The 20909-nt window shown below is 40.1% G+C and overlaps 1 long non-coding RNA gene and 1 pseudogene across 1 annotated transcript in view; both read right to left on the bottom strand.

Annotated features, from left to right (window-relative positions):
- The window catches only part of LOC147366193 (uncharacterized), a 61569-nt gene extending 53699 nt beyond the window's left edge, over positions 1–7870 (bottom strand). Inside the window, exons 1-2 of the long non-coding RNA XR_015133252.1 lie at positions 7733–7870; positions 6600–6667 (exon numbers count right to left, since the gene is read on the bottom strand). This is a non-coding gene — a long non-coding RNA (uncharacterized LOC147366193). The remainder of the gene's footprint in view (positions 1–6599; positions 6668–7732) is intronic.
- On the bottom strand, positions 3408–5501 carry LOC147366194 (zinc finger protein 639 pseudogene; annotated as a pseudogene).
- Positions 7871–20909: the final 13039 nt, after the last annotated feature.

The raw sequence follows: 20909 nt of genomic DNA, 5'->3' as shown, positions 1-20909 counted from the left end.
GAAACTTGAGTGAAGGGGAAAAGGCATGAATAAAGTATGTGAAGAGACAACTCATCTAAAAATAAGGCAATGACTCTTACCCATGTCAAACAGTGTTTGACCTTGCTTGTAAGAAACTACATTGAGATACTATTTCTTGCTTATCAAATTGGAAAAAGTATAACATACTCTTTGGGCAAAGCTTTGGGGAAATGGGCACTCTTACATTGCCTGTGGCTTTTCAAATTTGTACAGTTCTCTTAGAGGGCATTTTGGTAATATTTAATAAAACTACAATTGCATTTACTTTTTGACCCAGCATTTACCTTTTTTCCTCTCGCTTCAGTGGTTTTTGATGAGAAGTCAGCTGTTATTTGTGTAATTGTTCACCTTTAGGTAATGTATGTTTCTCTGGTTGCTTTCAAGCTTTCCCTTTATTTTTGTTTTTTAACAGTTTGGATTATGATGTGTCTGTGTGGGTTTTGTTTATAGTTACTGAATTTTTTTGTATATCTGAGTTTCTTTGATCTGTGGGCTGATTATTTTATCAATTCTAAAGAATGCAAATATTTATTTTCCTCCCTTCTTTTTCTGTTTGTTTACTGTAATCTCTATTGACTTGTCAAGTTTACTGATTCGTTCCTTAGGTGTATTCAGTCTACTGATAAGCCTATTGAAGTATTCTTCATCTCTGAGACCATTTTTTATTTCTAACCTTTTCCTTTGGCTCTTTGTCATAGTTTCCATGTCTCTGCTAAAATCCACCATTTACTCATATTGTCCACCTACCCAACTAGACTCATTAACATATTTATCGATTTTTTTTTGAAGAGTCCCTAATTGGTAATTTCGACAGCTCTGTCATACCTGCATTTGATTTTATTAACATTTTGTTTTTTGACAAGGCCATGCTTCCTTGCATGCCTCGTAATTTTGGTGGAATGCAGTATATAGCATGTTTAAAAATTGAAGGGGCTGAAATAAATTTTATGTCCAGCAAGGGGCATATCTTTCTTTCCATCAGGATGTTAGCCTTGAAATTTGAGTGAATCTAATCTGTAGTTGAGCTGGGCCTGGGCTCTATGGTTAGATTCAGCTCACCACAGATTAAGTTATTGGAAAATGAAAGTGTTAGCTGCTCAGTTGTGTGCAACTCTTTGTGACCCCATGGACTATAGGCCACCAGGCTCTTCTGTCCATGGAATTCTCTAGGCAAGAATACTGGGAGTGGGCTGCCAGGCCCTCCTCCAGGGGATCTTCCCGATCCAGGGATTGAAACCCTTGTCTCCTGCATTGCAGGCAGATTCTTTACCGAGTTATTCAAGGGTTGCATCAAAACACTGTCTTTGATATACTTGGAAACTGTATGCCTGAAGAGCTTATTTTAGCTCTCCAATCTCCCTCTGAAGCAGGCCCCATGTTTTACCTCGGGGTTGGGGGCCTCTCGTACAGTTGCTTCTCCCCCAGCTGAAAACTATGAAAAGCAGCACAAGGCCAAAAACGCCTGTGGATTTGTTATCCTCTGGTTTGGCCCTCAGATTTCAGCAGGCCCCACAGAGGTGTGCCTCAGCTGGTGTATCCTTCGGCTCTTCTGCTTTGCCCCACAAACACTCCATGAAAGTCTATGGAAGAGAACTGTGTCTCCCAGGGATTTTAAGGGCCTGTGTCAGGGGCTTCCCTGGTGGCTCAGTGGTACAGAATCTACCTACCAATATAGGAGACAAGGGTTTGATTCCTGGTCCAGGAAGATCCCACATGCCATGGAGTAACTACACCTGTGTGCCACAACTATTCAGCCTGTGCTCTAGAGCCTGGGAGCTGCAACTCCTGAGCCCACACACCCTAAACCCTATGCTCAAGGGAAGCCACTGCCAGGAGAAGCTGGCACACAACAATGAGAGTAGCTTCTGCTTGCTGCAACTAGAGAAAAGCCCACGCAACAATGAAGACCCAGCACAGCCAAAAATAAGCAGAAAATTTTTTTAAAGGGGGCACGTCAGCTAAATTTCATTACAAGCTCAGTTGTTCAGTTGTCTCCTTACCTGCATCTGTGGAAGCTTCCTCCTCTCTGCACTGTCCTGTTCACAGCCATGTCAAAGATGAAAGCAACTGTTACAACCTCTCTTCTAGGAAGTGCTTTTACTTTTTGGATTCAATAGGTTTTCAACCTTAGCTCTGCTGCTGCTGCTGCTGCTAAGCTGCTTCAGTCGTGTCCGATTCTGTGGGACCCCATAGACGGCCTCCCACCAGGCTCCCCCGTCCCTGGGATTCTCCAGGCAAGAACACTGGAGTGGGTTGCCATTTCCTTCTCCAATGCATGAAAGTGAAAAGTGAAAATGAAGTCGCTCAGTCATGTCCAACTCCTAGTGACCCCATGGACTGCAGCCTACCAGGCTCCTCTGTCCATGGGATTTTCCAGGCAAGAGTACTGGAGTGGGGTGCCATCACCTTCTCTGAACCTTAGCTCTGGCAGGCTCTAAATATTTTGTAGTTTATGCAGCTTCTCATTGGTAGGACGGGAGCAGTGTGTTTTTATTAATAGTTTTTTGTTCTTTTTAATATGCCTACTGGTGTATTTTAAATTACACATATGCCATTCATTGTATTTCTATTTGCCAGAGCTATTCTATTTATGAGCTTCCCTGGTGGCTCAGTGGTAAAGAATCCGCCTGCAATGCAGGAGACACGGTTCAACCCCTGGGTCGGGAAGATCCTTGGGGGAAGGAAATGGCAACCCAGTCCAGTATTCTTGCCTGGGAAATCCCATAGACAGAGGAGCCTGGTGGGCTACAGTCCATGGGGTTGCAAAGAGTACGACATGACTGAGCAACTAAAACAACACTCTATTCATATGAGTGAGCTGCAGATGGCCTACTCCTTTAGAATGCATTTCTTATGCAAAAGGACATTTTCTTATATAACCCATTTAGGTTTTTTGGTACTACAGAACTTGATGTAGAAAAGATGAGAGAATCTGCCATTTCTTAATGACTCTCATTTAAGCAGCAATTTGGCTAAAGGCAAAAAATGGCCTCTGCAGAATCTATTATGCTAAATTTTAGCAGTATTTTCACATTTTCAGAGGAAAGCTGTAGGCTTATTCCAAGAACACAAGTATAGAAATAGATCTACCAGATCTCAAATACTTTAAGAAGTCAGTGATCTGGAATTTTCTTTATCAACATCTTTCCTATTGCCTATAAAATAGTCATCCTACCTGTCATTCTAAAAAGGCATGCATTCATAAGTTATATATCAAGTGTTTTGAGTAACACATAGTTTGCACATCAAAAAGGTATGTGAAAAGCACACAGTAGGTATGCAGTCCACTTGCCCTGCTGGCTCACATGTTAACAGAGGAAATCCAAAAGGCTATAATATTTTTTTTCCTCCAAAAAAGTCAAATTTATTATTTCACATCAACTTTATAGAAGTTAAAGAGAATAATCAAGTTGTTTCATAGACTGGAAGGTGACTTATTAACTCCCTTTTATGTCCAAACCTCATCAGTCACTACATTTGTGAGGTAAATCAGCCAAATACTTGAAATCCAGATGAATTTTAAGATCTTCAATCTGTCCTGTTGAATATTCACAGTATTGAATAAATAAATCCCTTCAGATAAATGAATTTAAATGTTTGCAATATTCTAGCATACTTGATGGAGAAGGCAATGGCACCCCACTCCAGTACTCTTGCTTGGAAAATCCCATGGACGGAGGAGCCTGGTAGGCTGCAGTCCATGGGGTCGCTAAGAGTCGGACACGACTGAGAGACTTCACTTTCACTTTTCACTTTCATGCATTGGAGAAGGAAATGGCAACCCACTCCAGTGTTCTTGCCTGGAGAATCCCAGGGACAGGGGAGCCTGGTGGGCTGCCATCTATGGGGTCACACAGAGTCGGACACGACTGAAGCGACACAGCAGCAGCAGCAGCAGCATACTTGAGATGGAGAAGAAAATGGCAACCCACTCCAGTATTCTTGCCTGGAGAATCCCAGGGACAGAGGAGCCTGGTGGGCTGCCGTCTGTGGGGTCACACAGAGTCGGACACGACTGATGTGACTTAGCAGCAGCATACGTGAGAAGCCTTTCCCACAGTCATCATAAACATGAGGAAAAATTTTACTGTGTTTAGTAGCAACATGTCTGTTAACATTTGTATGAAGTCTACTCCGAAACCCACACACTTGACAAACAAAGAAGTTTTTACATTTGTCAAATGTGATTTTGCTTAAGAAGCTATACTGTCCATGTTCTCCATTGTTATACTTATCACTTAACTCTATTAATGTACACGCATGCTTGTTTACCACAAGGCCATGCAAGTCTTCTGGATCATTCGTTTCATGTTCACAGAACAGACACAAGTACTGTTCATCACAGCTGCTCCTGGAAATGTAGGTAGAGTTCACTGCTTGAAGAGAACTGTATGTCACATTACTTACACCAATAAAGGTGATCACTAAAATGGGTGTCTGCAACGTGCTGTCTGAAGTTCTCAAAAATTACTGTCTTATAATCACACTATTTATAAATGTAGGGATCCTCTTCATGCAGGTTGGCATGTTCGATCAGAAGCATGTTGGTAGAGAAACTCTCTTTGCATACTCGACACACGTTTGAATCAGTACGCTTGTGCTTCAAGATCATACACCTGCTTTAAATCGGAAAAATATTTGCTGTTGAACTCAAAGAGTTCACATTTATAGAGGCCACCATTGCCAGCTCCCAGTAAAGGCCATTTCTGCTGTGCAGTCACATTCAAAGCTCAGCTCTTGTCAACAATTTTGCAAAGTTCAGCTGGTGGCTTTTCATCAGTTTGGGCTTGGAATCTGTCAGAGGAATTGTTTCCTGTCTCTATATCATAGTCTTCAGAAATTGCATGCACTTCTGCGGCAACTGGAACACCTTCAGCAGTCTGAACTTCTAGGGGGCTCTCCTCTTGGGTTTGCTGGTGGAGTGATTCAGGGGAGCACAGTCTTTCATCACAAATTTCAATATCAGCAGATTTTTCTGTAGGAAAGGCAGTGTGGTCTAGAAGTCTAAGTACAGGACTGGAAACCAGGTAGTTTTAATTTCTGTTTCTGGCCTATATTCCATCTGTAAATTTTGGCAATTCATTTGACATCTCTGTATCAGAATCAAAGATTTTGCTGTCAATTTAAGTCTGGTTATCTCACAGAACATACACTGTAACAATGATCAGAAGAACTTCCATTCAATCCATCTGCAATTCTGCTTATTCCAGAAGAATCTGAATAATGAGAAGGATGTAAAGTTTTCCTTTTTCTTTTTTTAGGATATTCATTCGTATCTTTTTAATTTGGTGTAATTCGTAATACTGGAGTGAGGAAAACTGAATTACAGGGAAATTTTCACAGATGGTGAAATATTCCAGTACCCGGGGGTACCCGACCAGCCCAGGCGCAGCTGCGAGGCAGCGGCCAAGAGGCCCGAGCGTGGGCAGAGGGGCGGCCCTGCTCAGGTTGGTGCTCCACTGGGCCCTATAATACAGCATTTTAAAGAACATCAAGTTTCTTTTTTTTAGAACTTCTAGCATTTTCCAGCTAGGAAGAATTCAAGTCCTAAACAAATGCAAGGTAATAAAACAGACATCATACTGACTGAAAAAGGTTGGTCTCAGAGAACAAGAAAGCAGACTATTCCAATCGTGTCTGCACACATGTTTATGGAATCATGCTTACTGAGTACCTCAGGTAGGCTGGCCCACAAGACTTGATTTAAAGGTGGGGGTGGGGAAGACTGGGCTTCCCAGGAGGCACTAGTGGTAAAGAACCCACCTGCCAATGCAGGAGACATAAGAGACATGGATTCGATCCCTGGGTTGGGAAGATCCCCTGGAGGAGGGCATGGCAACCCAGTATTCCTGCCTGGAAAATCCCATGGACAGAGGAGCCTGGTAGGCTGAAGTCCATAGGGTCACAAAGAGACACGAATGAGCAACTTAGCATGCACACATGTGGGGAGGACTTATGCATCTATATTATAGCTAGTTGGTGCTGCAGGACACTGCTTTTTAAAATATTTTTATTTATTTTTTGGCTGCACCAGGTCTTAGTTGCAGCATGTGAACTTTCTTAGCTGTGACGTGTGGGATCTAGTTCCCTGACCAGGAAGCAAACCCGGGGCCCCTGCATTGGGAATGTGGAATCTCAGCCACTGGACCGCCAGGGAAGTCTCACATAGGCCACTGCTTTTTACAATGTTTTGCTCGCTAGTGGCTTGGGATGAGGAAGGTGGGTGAGACACTGGAGATGGACACAAAGATGCGCCCCTAGCATGAGTAGTGGGAGATGATCAGCTGAAGGAAAAGGTGGCAAAGGAGGAGGAGCCATTGTTGCAAGAAAGCAAAGGAGCAGAAAAAGCTTTTTTGGAAAGTAAGCAAAGAGACACTAAGAGTTAAAAATGGTGAGGAGAGATAGATACTAAATTTTGGTAAAAACATAGATATCAACTAATGGATATAGCAGTATGTATGTTGGGCTACACCCCACAGCTCTGCAAGTTTTGTAGTTGTCCAGCCTTGAGACTGAAAAAGAACCCAGAGATAGCGACAGAGACATCAAAGGCTTAATAGATGGGAGGTCTTACATACCTCAAGCAGGTCCTGGAGAATCCACATGTAACAGACTGTGGACAAGACATGGGAGCAGTCTTCGCTACCTGGAGGGAAAAGGCTACTATTTATACAAATAATTGACATCAGGTTGGCTCATCAGCTACCAGGGAAACCAGCAGCTGAGGCACGTCCCTCATTGCCCCTTGGGTTAATGACCATCACAAGAGTAGATATTGCCCTTTAATAAATTAGCAGATGGAGCCCTTCTGGCCTAAGGGGCAAGCATGCTTATGAGAACAGGGCACAGGTGAAGCAGGGACTGGTTAAGCAGGGGGCTCAAAGAGCAAGAGAATAGCCATCTTGCATGGCCCGATCATATACTCCTTCCCTACCTATCCTGAATGACCCTTATAGTCACAGGGGTCGTATGGGGGTTCTGATGACACACACAGCCGTTCTAGACTCCATTCACTGTTTTTTTTGCATTGCCTGAGGACTCAGGCAGGCCTTTTGTAATATCTTCCACCTGTTGTAACGCATTGCAGACGACACAGGGAACAATAGCTGTTATCACGCTGTATCACTGCTTTGCCCCCTTCTGTAGCTAAAGTCAGAAACCCAAGGTACTCTTACTATTTTACCATTGCCACAGGTCCCAACCAAGCCCTACAAACCTGCTCCTAAGTCCATGTCCCTAAAGCCTGTGTCTGTAATTGTTTAGGGGTGATGGGTTCAGTGTATGGTTGTCTTTTGTAGCTAACCCAGGTCCTTGTATTTTGTCTATGTGAAGCCTACCCCGTACAATGAGATGAACCATGAGGATGGAGCTGCTACTTTTAAGCTGGGAAAAGACTGAGGTTAACAGAATATCACCAATATAATGGAAGAGAAAGCTATCTCTCCCAGTAGACACCTGTCACAGGTCCCCAGATGCTAGTGGACGGCCACCTTGGCATCACCCCCACAGCTTTCTGTTCCCCGTCCTTATGTCCTTATTTCCTGGTGCCTTGGCGTTCCCCAGGAGTTTCCTCAGCCTCTTGGCTGGCTCAGCAATTGTTGGGCTACACCCCTTGGCCTGCAAGCCTTGTAGTTGCCCAACCTCAAGACTGAAGAAAGAGCTCAGAGACAGTGACCCAGATATAAATGGCTCCATAGGTCGGGAATCTTACCCATCTGAAGCAAGGTCCTGGAGTGACACACTGCCATGTGCGGCAGACAGTAAGCAGGACACAGCAGCCATCTTTGCCACAGCAGATGTGGGGGAGGAGCCTGCCATTTACAGGGGGAACTGATGTCAGCTATTGGCTCATCAGCAACCAGGGAAACCAGCAACTGAGGCACTTCCCTCATTGCTCCTTGAGCATCAGAAGGTGTTTTCCTTTAATAAACTAGCAGGTGGAGCCATTCTGGCCTAAGAGGCAGGGGGCAAGCACATTCATGTGAGTAGGGTATAGGTAAAGCAAGGGCTCAAAGACCAAGAGAACAGCCATCTAGAGTGGTCTGACTATACAGTACATAACTGATTATACAGTACATAACTAAGGTCCCTGCACTGCAGGCTGTCCTTGCACTGACAGAGAAGCCCCGAGAGTGGAGGGTTTTGATGACTTCTAAGACTCAAGAGTTAGAGTAGAGAGGAGATGGCAGGTAGTTCAATCTTTCCACCAGAGACGGCTACAGCCAATCTTCCCTCTCTGCCTCAAATTACCTAGGTGCACATACAACTGCCTCTGCAAATACTAATCTTTCTCCATTATCCAGATTTCTATTTCATATTTCTATTAGCATGACTTTTATCCTGTGAAATTGTGCTCACTCAGTCATGTCTGACTCTTTGCAACCCCGTGGACTGTAACCCACTTGGCTCCTCAGTCCATGAGAATTTCCCAGGCAAGAATCCTGGTGTGGGTTGCCATTTCCTACTCCAGGCGATCTGTGAAATAATAGCCTATCATGTAAAGCAGCATTTGATTCTTTCTTGATCTTATTTACAATATAAGGATAATTTAATCAACCAGGAATGGGTCTATTACAGTAGTTCTCAAACTCGAGTGTATATTACAGTCACCTGGAAGGTTTGTTAAACCACAGTTTGCTGGACCTCATCCCAGAATTTCTAATCCAGTGGTTCTGTGGAAAGAACAGAATTTGCATGTCTAATAAGTCCCCTGGGTGAGGCTGCTGCTGTTTCCAGAATCATTTGCTCTGTTATAGTCACCTGGGATGAATGATGATTCCAGCTGTTCCCCCATCATCATGCTTCTCTTTGATAAAAGGAAAAGGAAAGAGCATCTCAGTTCACATTGATAAAAAAAAAGTTACATTCAAAATGTTGTACAACTGATTGCAACTCACCAGGGTGCTGACACCAGGCTTGAGAACAACTTTAAACTATTGACCAAAGGAAGGGTCTGGATTACTTACAGAGGCAAAATGCTGTCAGTTGGGCACAATGTCAGGATTAGTATCTTTCTAAGAGTCAGCTAGATCCTTTTGAAGAGGACTTCTTGAAAATTAAATGTTTCTTTAAATAGAACTATGACAAGCACTCCCTCATTCCTGTATTTTTTTCTGATCGATGCAATGGCAAAGCCTGTTTTAATGAGATATGATTTTATAAGTTATTTGGCATCAAGTTACTTGTGTTTGATGAGATAATTCATTTCTTATCCTTGTCATATGCATAATACTCAATTTCTTCACCCAAGGAACAACTGATCAATAAATATTTGTTGAATGAATATTCAACATCATAAAACTGAGTATAATTCTTGTGTTGTCCTGTTGGCTGCATAAGGATAATAGACATGGTGCTAAAAACTCAAGTTGTTAAGGTGAGGGAAACAAAGGGAGAAATCTTCAGAAAAAAGATGTAGTGGGGAGACATGTTGTTTTACCGAGGAACTTTCATGCAAGAGCCTCTGCCACGACAGTAGATTATGTAGATTACTGTCTGCACCAGAATGTGCAGCTGGGGGTGACATGGGACTGGGACCCAGCCTGCATTCTGTTCATCTACTCATCAAGCCACGTACCTGAGCATGGGGCTGCCACCATCCAAGGAAAGAATAGGTTTGCCTAATTAATCTCAAAGATGCATGCTCAGTTGCTCAGCCATGTCTGAATTGCTGTGACACTTTGGACGATAGCCCATCAGGCTCCTCTGTCCATGGGATTTTCCAGGCAAGAATACTGGAGTGGATTGCCATTTCCTCTTCTAGGAGATCTTCCCGACCCAGGGATTGAATCTGAGTCGCCTGTGTCTTCAGCATTGTAGGCAGATTCTTTACCCATTGAGCCATCAGGGAAGCCCCCAATACCGATTAACTCTTGGCAGCCTAGTTTCCCTGTGTCTGGATTTTTCTCCATTAATTGGTCATTGGCCATCTTGAAAATGTTGGCGGGTACATATTGTTTCACCTGAACACTTCATGCATGGAACCCCATGGTGGACCTCCAAGAATTCTTTGTTGCCATGCCCCCATCAGCAGAGGATTGGACTCTTTTCTATGAATACTGATGGACAGCTTTACTTTGTGGATTTAGGGATTCTGGGAAGGCCTGATAAATGATCCCCAGAGGAATCTTACCCTATTTAACAACTAGAGCTTGACATTCCAATTTAATTTGATCATCTTAGCTCAAGGCATGTTGAAATGAAACAAGTAATTAAGAATTATTCTGCTGTCAGTGTACTGCTTTTAGCACTCTGTGGTTATGTATGTCACAGTACTGAGCAGAAGACATTATGGATTTACTTGGCTGAGCCATTTCCCTTATCCTAGGCTCTCTGGGTCTTGTCTCAGTTTTAGTCCTCTCATTTTCCCCAGTACTTCCTACAATCTCTGTTACATAGTAGGCCCTCAGCAGATGTTTATTGACTAAATGAATCACCAACAATCCTATCACATCCTTGTTTAGTTTATTCAGAAAAATTAAGATTCTATGTTCATAACCTCAAAATTTTATTTTTAAGGTACGCTAAAGATTTTGATTTCTTATTTTCTGATCTAGATGGTAAACCCAAATTAGTTCTTCGCATCTTTAGATTTACAGATGTCTTATCATTTGGAATAAAAATCACTTCACAGAAAATGGTTTGTCATTACCATCTGCTTCTTTCATTTGACTCTGTTCAATTTTCAAATGAGCTTTAACATTCTACTCTAGTACATATTATTTTCATTGCTTTTCTTCATATTTTGGGCATTTGTTCTGGCACTATCCATTAGACCATATCCTCCTCTTACATGGAGCAATGGCTAGCAAATGGCCGTTCACCAGGAACTACATTTCCCAGCCCTCATTGGGTCAAGTTGTGGTCATGTGACTAGTCCACACCAATAAAATGTGATCAGAAATGATGTCTTCTTCTAGGCCAATATAAAAAAGTATACTTCCTCTGTACCCCTTTTTTCTTTTGCTGGTTGTCATAGAGCAATAATGAGCCTTGTAATCTTTACTGTACTATGGATTCCTTTGGCACACATTAAAAGCCTCTGAATCCCTTTGCAGAATGTTTGTTAAATGTATACAAATCTAGAATTATAAAGGAAACAAACTATATTAAATAAAATTATTAGACTATTTAGAAAATCAGTAATACATAATATATCTGAGTATATTCATTATCTATCACTATGTAACAAATTACCATAAAACAAATTTTTTTCATGGTTTCTGTGGGTCAGGAGCAGCTTAACTGGGCAGTTCTGGTCCAGAGTCTTTCAAAAGGCTACATTCAAGGTGACAATTAGGAATGCAATCATCTGGAAGCTCGAGTCGGGGAAAGACCCATTGCTAAGCTTGCTCAAACAGCTGTTGGCAGGTTTCAGTCCTTTGTCACATCCATTCCTCCACAGAGTTCTCATGTCATGGCAGCATGACCTCCCCAAGAGCAAGCACTCAAAGAAAGGGCACAGAATCCATTGAAATGTTATAGCCTAATCTCAGAAATGACATAGAATCACTTTTACCAGAATCTATTCACTAGAAGAGTATTACACAAAGGTGCGAATGCCAGGAAACTGGGGGCCATGCAAAAGCCTGCATACCACAATGATTTTTTTGTTTTTGTTTTGTATTAAAATACAAGATCTAGAGGAAAGTCTAATAACCACTGCAATTTTGAAAGTGTGCTGAGTATAAGTGATTCTTTGAAAGTTTGGCAACAACAGTGATGATTTAAAAAATCTATGATTTGTTTGTTACAAAGATGCAAGTACTGCTAATAGTTTCTGTGGTTCTTGCCTATATTTATAATTAAAGGAAAGGACAAATTTTGGTTTGAAATTAACAGTGATGTAACTTTTCCCTTGCAAATATATGGGCAGCCCTGAATTCTATCCATGAATCCTTTGGAGGTTAGCAGACTCTTGAATTCTAGCCAATGACCCTATGAGATTGGAGAGCCCCAGATAGCTTAGTACCCCAAATCACTACTTGAGGAAATAGTTATCAAACCATTACAATTGCCTTGATCTGTTGAGAGAGAGAAAGCCTCTATCATGTGTGAGCCATTATATAGAGTCTATTTGTTATTAAAACTATTTGTTGTCTAGTCCCTAAGTTTTGTCCAACTCTTTTGTGACCCTGTGGACTATAGCCCACCAGGGGCCTGTCACAGGGTTTCCCAGGCAAGAATCTGGAGTGGGTTGCCATTTCCTTCTCCAGGGGATCTTCCCAACCCAGGGATCAAACCTATGTCTCCTGCATTGACAGGCAGATTCTTTACCAATGAGCCATTCTCTCTCTCTCTCTTTAGTCGATAAGTCAAGTCTGACTCTTTGCCGTGGACTACAGCCTGCCAGGCTCCTCTGTCCATGGGATCCTCTAGGCAAGAATACTGGAGTGGGTTGCCACTTCCTTCTCCAGGGGATCTTTCCGACCCAGGAATCAAACCTGGGTCTCCTGCATTGCAGGTAGATTCTTTACCAACTAAGCTATGAAGGAAGCCCCAATGAGCCATTAGGGAAGTCCATTTGGTACTACAGCCTATCCTATACTCCCTAATACATTTGCCAATTAATTACAATATTATTTCTACTTTATTTTGTCCTTCAACATACACTTTTGAGTAAAATTTTAACTTACCTTTGTGTTAAATTCCATAAATTTATCTGCTATTTTAGAGCATTCATCTCATTCCACTATCATCTAATTCACTAACTTAATATGTACATGTAATAAAGACATGTAGAGACTAAATTATATTATTCCAGTGACTTTTATTTTTTTCTTCAGGTTTCAGTTTTATACACCAGATGGTTGCCAGCTGGATCCTTATGAATAAATTGTAAATAATCAATAATAATCAATATTTTTATGGCTCATGCTCCTAAAAGATATTTAAGCACGTTAATGAACTTGTGTTCAAACAATGAGCATCTCATCACAGGGACAACAGATCATCCCACATCCCACTGGCAGAAATATCTCCCTGGGACAAGTAATGGAGTCTGAAAGACTGAAGGTATCTAGGTAAAGCTTCTGGATGGGTTTGTGTTAAAAGAAATTAACCTAGTTATAGTACAAGGTTGGGAGAAGGCAATGGCAACCCAGTCCAGTACTCTTGCCTGGAAAATCCCATGGACTGAGAAGCCTGGTAGGCTGCAGTCCATGCGGTCGCTAAGAGTCGGACACGACTGAGCGTCTTCACTTTCACTTTTCACTTTCTTGCACTGGAGAAGGAAACGGTGACCCACTCCAGTGTTCTTGTCTGGAGAATCCCAGGGACGGGGGAGCCTGGTAGGTTGCCGTCTATGGGGTCCCACAGGGTCGGACATGACTGAAGCGACTTAGCAGCAGCAGCAGCAGCAGTACAAGGTTGAAGGGGTTTTGTTGTCATGGACATTAAAAAAAAATGGTACAACCACTAAGAAAACAAAGTCGGGTCTGTGATTTTACAATTCTTTCTAAATTGAATTTTAAAGATGAGCCAGTGGTGTTAATTTCAACCTAACTAGCCAGATCCTAGTATGACAAAATGAATTTTGAAAATAATTGTCTTGCAAAAGATCAAGTCATTTTTAGGCATATATATAATGGCTGGTTGGAATTCAGCATAAAGATTCCTTTTAAATGGAAGCGAACCATGTAACACTTATAGTTTTCTTACTGAACTATATAGTACTCCCTTTCACTGTTCAAGAGAAGATTCATTAAGCAAAAACAGCACTATAGGGCACTCCAGAAAAAAAAAAAAAGAAACAACAATTCTCTCTGGAAGCAAATATCCCCCAGCAGTAATTTAGAACTAGATTGATCAAAATGGTGATTTACTAATGAATATTTCATTTTCCTCTATTAAAGTATAATTTTGACCATGATTTATAAGAACCACATACAAAAAAAAAATCTTTTCTTACTTAGTTCTTAGCTCCTCATTATCTTATGCAACTTAAGTAAAACTAAATGGTCTAAAGTGAAGACAAATTTGTATTATAATAGCAGTGCTTATTGTAAAAGTTTTAGAATATACAGAAAAGCTTGCCGCAACTAGAGAAAGCCCATGCACAGCAACAAAGACCCAGTGCAGCCAAAAATACATAAATAAAATAAATTAAAAAAAGAAAAAGTGTTGTGCTACATTGAAATTAGTTACAGAATGATAATATATATATATATATACTCATATAATTTTATTACTTTATTATAAAATTCTAATGCAGTTTTCTTTATGAAAAGCTATAGAATGGAGTTAAACTGTTGGGTCTCTGATAATGTTTGTAGACCATCTAAAGTATAAAATTATTATGACCCTGTATAAGATTATATAACTTATATTGGAAAGAGCAAACCATCTACAAAGATGGCCAGAACTTTTCTTATGACTTGGATTTATCTGACAACTCCCAGTAACTTTAAAACCTAGATGAATATTTATTTCCCTTACATTTACTTTTTACTTCCTTTCAGTTTCATGGGGCAAAAATCAGGTATTTTCATAAACAAAGCATAGCCTAAGGTTTGGAGGAAGAGAAGATTCAGGTGTGGCACTGATAATTTATTTTCTGTCTTGATGAAAAATTGTGCTGAATAACAGAATAAAACATGGCATCAAAATTCATCTAGTTGACTTTATCTACTTTTCAAATTTCAATCATTTTTTGACATTGACACAATCATTTATCTCTGAAAAGTTGGAGGGCATATGCCTTCCCTGCAGGCAATTTATATATTTATAACTGAGCCATCTTCTCAGAGAGATTATTTAATTCTGCTTCCTCTTCCACACCTGTCATCCCATTGTATACACCCTTAGTGTCTCATTTTTCTAATGCTTTAAACATTTAATTTCCAGTTAATATGCACCTTAAATTCATCCTTGAGCTGTCTAGGCTTGAATGCAGATATCATTACCCTATAGTCCCCTTGACACAATGAATTCACAATTTCTGTGCATTTTGTTACCCGCCCCCTCTTGGCTTTTCTTAAGGCACTAATAAATATACCAGCCTGAAACCCTCAAATAGATTTTCATTTCACATTTATCCTTTTGAACAGCCTGGTGCAGCATATAACTGTGGCCCAGATCTGGGAACTACTTAGCCTCCCCTAATGCGAATAGTTTTGTGGTACATGTGATGCGTGGTGCATGTTAGAGTTAGAGCTGGATAATTCCAACAATGTCATTGCTGAGAAAGTACAGCAGGTCAGGGTAATGTTATTACTTATCTTGTGCTTTAAATGCATAAATACAAAAGGAAATTTGAAAAGACATAAAACACTAATACTTAAAATTACAGTTCTACTTAAGATAGAACTATATTATGCATCATTTCTCTATCAAGACCATTTAATCATTACTTGGACACTGAAATTTTTTTAAAAATTTATTTTATTTATTTGGCTGCATCAGGTCTTCATTGCAGCATGCAGGATCTTTAGTTGTGGCATACGAATTCTTGTTTGTGGCATGTGGGGTCTAGTTCTTTGACTAAGGATCAGATCTTGGCTTCCTGCATTGGGAATGCAGAGTCTTAGCCACTGGACCACCAGAAAAGTCCCTTAAATTTCTAAATTTGTTTACTTTGGGGTAATAAGAGAATGTTCAGATAAATATATATGCATGTGTACATATGCTAGACTATGTATCTTATTACTTAGAATCAGATATATGGGAACTATTAACCAACTTGCATATAAGAGGAACAGTACAAGGTCAGGTTGATCTAATATTACCTCTACTAATAGTATTTACATGGTTAAAACTGCTGTGAAAAGATGGTAGTCTTTAGAGCCGGATGGACATTTGATAAATTTAGTTGACATGTGACTTTGGCAAGATACTCTACTTCTGCAAGGTTCAATTTCCTTATTGTTAAAACTGGGACTATTTATTGAATGTTATATAGTCAGTTCTGCCATAGTGAAACATGTGTGTTCATAAAAATTCATGTGCTAGGGCCCAGAAATAAACATACACATGTACAGTCAGTTAATCTGTGACAAAAGAGGTAAGAACATACAACTGAGAAAAGACGATCTCTTTAGCAAGCAATGCTAGGAAAGTTGGATGGCTGCTGGGAAAGTTGGATGGCTGCAGGTAAATCAATGAGGTTAGAACACTCCCTCACATCATACACAAAAATAAACTCAAAATGGCTTAAAGACTTAAATATAAGCCACTAATGACACCATATGACACTTGCCTGGTGGTAGAATGGCTAAGACTCCATGCTCTCAATGCAGGGGGCCCAGGGTGGATCCCTGGTCGGGGAAATAAGATTTGACGCATCACAACTAAGATTCTACATGCTGCAACTAAGACTCAGTACAGCCAAATAAATACATATTAAAAACAAAAAAAGACATACTATAAAACTCCTAGAAGAGAATATAGGCAAAACATACTCTGACATAAATCATAGCATTGTTTTCTTAGGTCACTCTCCCAAGGCAAAAAGAAGTGAAAGCAAGAGAAAAGAGTAACAGAAGATGAGATGGATGGCATCACTGACTGAATTGACATGAGTTTGAGCAAACTCTTGGAGACAGTGAAGGACAGGGAGGCCTGGTGTGCTGCAGTTCATGGGGTTGCAAAGAGTTGGATACGACTTAGAGATCGATCAACAACAACCTATAATGGAAAAGAATCTGAAAAAGAATGTATACATATATGTAGCTACATATATATACACATATGTATATATGATTGAATTACTTTGCTGTACATCTGAAACTAACACAACCTTGTAAGTCAACTACACCTCAATAAAAATTTTTTTTTAAAAAGGTAATGTGCTAGGCAAAATAACAATAAAAATCACAGGGCTTTTGGCAAAAATAGACTTAGGATATAATACTCAAAAACTTCATCAGTTACATGTGAAAAAAAATAGGAACCTAGCAAGTATGGTAGCAGAGTTTCATACATGTTAAGTGGTTAAGAAACACATAAATACTAAAATACTATTTTATTTTAAAAACACCTGGTTTACTTGTAGAAATGAGTATCAAGAAAGCTGTGAGCTGTTGTGAAGAGGCAGGAGAGAAATCTGAAATCAGAAGGAAAGCTGTAACATGAACAGAGGATGAATGTGAGTTGAAATAGCTGGTAGGTGCTGGAGTTGCTTATGTTTCAGAATTCTCATTCAGTTCAGTTCAGCTGGGTGTTAATTATTGCACTCATGTAGTGTTTCTTGCAGACTAAGTGGCACAGAAGCCCACTGTCCTTGTCTTTTTGACTTCACACACTTAAGCACATGCTTCTTTTGGCTTCAAAGACAACCTCCGAGATGGTCTCCAATGATCTCCACTTTCTGGTATCCACACCTTTCTTTAGTCTGCTTTCACACTGCACCAGGGTTAGGTCTGAACAGCCAATAAAATATAGTAGAGTGATGGTGTCACTTCTGAGATTAGCTTATAAAGGTAACAACTTCTGTCTTGGACTCCCCTTTCTCCCATCATTAACTGGGGGAAGCCAGCTATAGCATGAGGACACTGAGGCAACCCGTGCAGAGGTCCATGTGATTGGGAACTGAGGTCTCCTGCCAACGTTCACATGAGTGATTGTGGAGTGCATCTCCAGACTTCAGATGTTTGCAGTCTCAGCTGACAACTTCACTGCAACTTCATGAGAGACCCTGAGCCAGAATCAGGCAGATAACCCCTCCAGATTCCTGACCCACAGACACTGTGAAATTATTGTTTAAAGTTGCTACGTTTTGTTATACAGTAACAGAGAAACTACTACATTTGATTTTGTCTTCTACCTCCCTGGCTGTTTTTTCTCAATCTCCTTACTGGTTCCTCTCCTCTTTAAATAAATGTATAAATGTTGAAATTCCCTGGAGCAGAAAAGATCACCTTCTGTTTCTGGAATGGAAAGAATGGTAGTGAACATAATTAATCAAGAGGAAGGTGGTTCCAGGTGAGAATAAATAGATAAGTGCAGGTCGTGGTACATAAGTGGTTATGTATATATAGTGGATAAGCTACATAAGTAGTTTGGATTTCAATCCAGCTGCAGTGGAAGGTTACGATTGTAATCAGAGATATGGCATGATTTATTTGAAAGGGATCATTCAAGTTCTCTCTGAGAAATGGACTGACAGTGGGCAGGGAGACCAGCTAGGAGGCTGTTTTAGTTTAAGTGAGATAACAATGATAATTGTGAGAAAAGGAAAATGCAAATAATTGTAAATGTATTTTGGAAATGGATTGACAGGTCTCAGCTTATTTATTGGATTAAAAATTCAGGGAAAGAGGAAATAGTGTTGCTCCCTAGATTTTGACCTTAATTCACTGGATTTTGATAGTGTTATAATAGTTGGGAAGATTGGAGAGAATAATAGGGAAGGAAACAATAAACAAGTTGGGAGAAAGAAAGGAAATTAGAAATTTCATTTTTTTCTAACATTTTCATTTATTTATTTAGATGCACTGGGTCTTAGTTTCGGCATGCAGGATCTAGTTCCCCCACCAGGGACAAATTCAGACCTCCTGCATTGGGAGCATTTAAAACTAAACCAATTTAGTTTTAGCCACTGGATCACCAGGGAAGTCCCAGGAATTCCATTCTTAATATTAGGTTTGAGATGTGTGTGAAACCTCCAAGAAGAAAGACAAGGTATGAAGTCAAGTATGTGTGGGTCTGTGGTTCAAAGAATTCCAGTTTTGAGATAAAGTACAAAGATGATACTTAAAATCACAGGATGACAGATATAGAAAGACAAGAGATGACTCAGGACTGAACCCTAAAGAATTTCAACAAAGAATGTTCTGCTCCTCCTATAACCTCTCTCAAGGAAGAAATGGTTTTTGGTGATAAAGCTAATAATAATTCCATTACCTCACTTTTGGTGGCCTTTCCTCTCTGCTCTTTAATAGCTAGATTAAATAGCCAGCTGGCATAATCTGTGGGCAAGTATTTCTTATGAAAACTTTGAAAGTATTACATTTATTGCAATAATCTTTGTGAGAAAGATGCACATTAATCTTGGTGGGACTTAAGAACAATGCTTAACAGTCATATTTTGATATTTCAATTTTTTTAAATGAATATTAAAGAACAATAGTGTAATAAATAATTCTTGAATATATAATTTTGGTAATTTTAAATCTTGGGGAAAAAACAACTTCCATGTTCGCAGCAGGCAAATCGAGGATAGAAAGAGTGGGGGGGGGGGGTGGAGGAGGGTGGAACCCAGTCAACTTGTGCTCACCAGTAGGAAGTGAAATAGATTTGGCAAGGGGACCATTTCAATTGTACAGATACGGAAAAATGCCAGACCATTTGGGAAAATATCCTCATAAATAGAAAATGTCTCTACCCAAAACACAGCATGCAGTTGAGGGTTCTTGTTTGTGAGGAACAGAAACCAACTCTGGTTAGCTCATTCAGAAATTTACTGAAATATCAGCTAGCTCCAAGTATCAGGATACATTTTATCACACACACACACAAAAAGAAATCAATACAAAGCCTTGGGAAGGATAGGAACTGAGGAGGTAGCAGAAACAATAGCCAACCACTCACAGCCCCCCAGCCTACATAACCTAAACTCTTTTGGCCCAACTTTGTTTTGCCTGCTTCCCACTACTAATGGGTTAGCAACAGTTACTATTCTCAGGCAGTGGGAACACGCCCTCCAAATTCCCCTTCAACTTTAATTTCCCCAAATGAGAAAACAGTTCCAATGTTGTTCAGCCTAAAAAGACAAAACCAGTAGAAGGAGGGAGTCTGCCTTCCAAGTCTAACCTTCCAACACCATTTTCAGATAGCAAGTCCTTTCTTGTTCTCTCTTTCAAGTTACCTTAAATGAAACAAACCAAAACCCTAAGGAAAGAGTTTTATAAACATAGAGTAAACTATCAATGACCTATAAGTTAAATTTAGCTTACTGATTGATTATTCTTTTTGTAGGCATTTATCTTATTAAGGTTGGTCATTTGTTTACAATTACTATTTCTTCTTGGGAAAATTTCTTTTTATACAATGTCCTTTTGTTAAATGGGCTCTTGATTTTCTCATGTTCCTCTCCACTTTCTTTGTATTTTCAACAGGGTAAAAAGTTCCATTACAAAGAATGGAACTGTATTGGTGGAATGTCAGGTTTTGAAAGTAAAAGAAAACAATACAGTGAAGTACATAAACCATGATCTAAATTCAATATCCTCTAATTTTGGAGATTGATAAAAGTGTCATATATCAAATGAACCTAATTCAAAAGAAGCCTGGATTGCTTTTTATTAAAGGATTTGTTCCAATGTCTCTTCTACTTAGTTATTACCTCAGGTTATTTAAAGGCAGTTATACTGCCTCAGATAGCAACATGACTTCGTTTTCAATGCATTCGCAACAGAATTGCAGAGAAACGCTTAAGATAATATCCTAGCTTATAAAACACTCTTGTCAGATTGTGGTTTATCCTGATATAATGGGTAAGGGCTTTTAGCTTTAAATCAACCCCCTCCCTTACTTGCAGAATAGTAGTTGTATTGAGCCATCAACGGCTTTTCCTTTTTTTAATATAGTTTATCCATTCCACAAATATTTATTGAGCACCTGCTGAATGCTTGGGACTTATCAGTGCACGACATAGGCCAGAGATTCCTGCTTCCACATTCTGACAGTGGTGAGGGGTTGAGGGGCAGGCTGTACAAGAAATAACCGAGAATACATCCCATAAAAATGAGGTATTTTTTCTAGTTGAGCTCGTAAATTGGATGTGATGAGAGAATGCCCTAAGCACAGTATTAAATCCACGGCTAGGGCCCAATACTGGACTGCATTTACTGACAGAAGACTGGTTACTAATTAGAACTTTTAAATCCTTTCAGGCAGTTCAGGTCCCTTAACAACAAAGTAATAACGATTTTAGGCCCTAAGGAATTACG

The sequence above is a fragment of the Bos grunniens genome, chromosome 9 (genome assembly GCF_055505025.1).
Source record: "Bos grunniens cultivar Pamir isolate PY7600 chromosome 9, Bosgru_T2T1.0, whole genome shotgun sequence".
NCBI lineage: Eukaryota > Metazoa > Chordata > Mammalia > Artiodactyla > Bovidae > Bos > Bos grunniens.
The sequence above is the reverse complement of the archived record's forward strand: the minus strand, read 5'-3'. Positions and strand labels throughout refer to the sequence as shown.